The sequence below is a fragment of the Penaeus chinensis genome, chromosome 3, assembly GCF_019202785.1.
Source record: "Penaeus chinensis breed Huanghai No. 1 chromosome 3, ASM1920278v2, whole genome shotgun sequence".
Taxonomy (NCBI): domain Eukaryota; kingdom Metazoa; phylum Arthropoda; class Malacostraca; order Decapoda; family Penaeidae; genus Penaeus; species Penaeus chinensis.
In genome coordinates, this window is record NC_061821.1 from 38,529,102 (window position 1) to 38,531,601 (window position 2,500).

The 2,500-nt window shown below is 33.4% G+C and overlaps 1 protein-coding gene across 3 annotated transcripts in view; it reads right to left on the bottom strand.

The window, feature by feature from the left end:
* The window catches only part of LOC125045036 (coiled-coil domain-containing protein 77-like), a 24,693-nt gene that overhangs the window by 4,305 nt on the left and 17,888 nt on the right, over positions 1-2,500 (bottom strand). The window lies entirely within an intron of this gene.

A 2,500-nucleotide genomic window follows, 5' to 3' on the forward strand; every position in this document is an offset into this window, starting at 1 on the left:
GAGGAGGAGGAGGAGGAGGAGGAGGAGGAGGAGGAGGAGGAGGAGGAGGAGGAGGAGGAGGAGGAGGAGGAGGAGGAGAGAGAAGAAGAAGAAGGAGGAGGAGAAGAAAAAGAGAGAGAAATTTCAACATAGGTATATCTGACTAATTATGGAGACTGGACTTGTGGAACTCCTTTCAGCATATAAACAAATATGTGTTAGAGGGCATTTCCAATTACAGATGATTCAGAATTAGAATGGGGGAAAAAAATATATGAATATAAAAAAAAAATTCTGAAGCTTCTTTTACAATATGCAGTAAAAGTAATATCATGTAAAATTTAATAACAATAATTACATATATCTGTAAGATCAGTGTTCTCCAACTGTCTGTTTCACCTATCTGCTTATGAATATAATGCTTGACAAATAAGTGTATATATACTATTATCCAATACCATATGTTTTTAACATATACACCATCCTAGTAAAAACACTTGTAATGGAAATGCCTCCACAGTTCTCATCCACTTTCATGACATCTAGGCTCATATAGCATCATTAGCAGTATTATAGTAGAATTCAAAGCAGGATAGATAATTTGACTTGGCAACTCACATAAATTGTTCTAGTTATTCTTTTATTTATATTTAAAAAAATCCTTTACTCATTTATTTATTTTTCCTATTTAACCTTATAAAACTGTGAATCCTTCCAAGTGTCTGTCCCCCCTGGCTGCAAAAGATGCATGATTTTTCAAGTTGGTTACTGGAATTTTAAGAACTGGATTTCACTTTCCAGAAACAGCACATTTCACTGTCATAAATCATATACACAGAGCATCAAAAGATCATAATGTTGCAATGTTGTTGTTGTAGTGATCCCTCATCTATGAATGAATATGGAGAAAAATTACCATAAATATATAAATAAAACACATACATTGCTAAAAAGATCTTTAAATTAAACAGATAAATGTGTATTCATATATGTATACACATCTAGATGCATAAGTTGTATAAGGATAATGATATAGCAAGAGGTAACTGTAGTACATAATATTAAGGTGTGTGGGGGCAGAATATGGTAGAGGAAAGGATGAGGGGGATGGGGGGTTCTGTATGAAATATACACCATATAGTATGCTCATTAAATTACATTCATGAGAAGAAAAAGGTGGATCACCACCATGTGCTCGACACAAGGAGAGAAAAGTCTATAAGGGAAATGGGATGGTATTATCAAGCAGTACCAAATATATTAGTAGCCATTACATACACCTCACCAGGGTTGGCATTTTAAACTAACCACCCCAAAATTAGCTCTTTTTTTTTCTTAATAGCTTCATTTTCTTGGGTTGTATAGGTCTTTTGGGTTAATAGATCTTTTTTAGCATTTATTTTTCTATTTTATTTCAATACCAATATTTTCTAATAAATTTCCGGGAAGCATTTTTATTTTAGAGAGCATAATCTGTAAGCAGTATAGCTATATGCCATTAACATTCAATTAGGAAATTAAGAAAGGGAATGTCTGTTTCTGCAAATATTTTCATATGCATTAATTTTAAATACTGAAATATAAGTGGCCAAGTTTGCATAGATTTTTTGTTACCAGTTAACCCATTTGCCCAGATTTATGTTCTGTCCCCTGTAGTTTTAGGTGAATTTTGTTACATACAGATGGCTCTATCAGAAGGCCCTAGTTACCGATCCTGATTTTCCCTTTCCTTGAACTGGCAGGAAAATGTGTTTTTCTTATTAATACCATTGCTATTAATACTGTTATTATTTTTATTGATGCTATGGTTATTAAATTGTCATTAAAATATTTTAGACAATGAAATGATACAAAAGACCCTTTCTTACAGTGAAGGAAAAGGGTAAACAGGTGAGATAGGTAGTTCTGATAACTGGCTATTTGGTGATTAAGAGCTTGTAGAGCCATCTATGTATATTACAGTGGGCATGGCATGTATTCTTGTACATGGGGCAAATGGGTTAAAATCCCAGATTGATAACCTTAGGGTGGCCGCAAATTTATTTGACCACCTGTACATGACCATCCACAATATTCAAATTAGTTAACTGAACAAATTAATTAAAAGATATGTTAAACTACAGATAATTTGTTTTAAAGAAATATGTAAATCCTTTCTGACTTGCTAATAAAAATATAGAGATTTATAAATAATATTGGATCATAGCACATACAGAGCAATTATGCTATTCATTATTTTGAGAACATCATACTTCAAATAAACACTGAATTATGGAAAATAGATAAGACCACAGGATAAATTACTTAAGGCTAGCACAGTGGCTTACAGAAAAAATAATCTTGTCTGCCTCTCCTAAATTACAGTGGGTATGTATGCATGCATGCACACATACACTTGCAGGACTGACCACTTGCACTTTGTAAAGGAAAAATGACCTAAGGCACTGTACTGACTCAGTAAGTGGCACCTATTATATGCCAGGGGAATTTTCCCTATACACTCCAATATCATGCTGCTGTT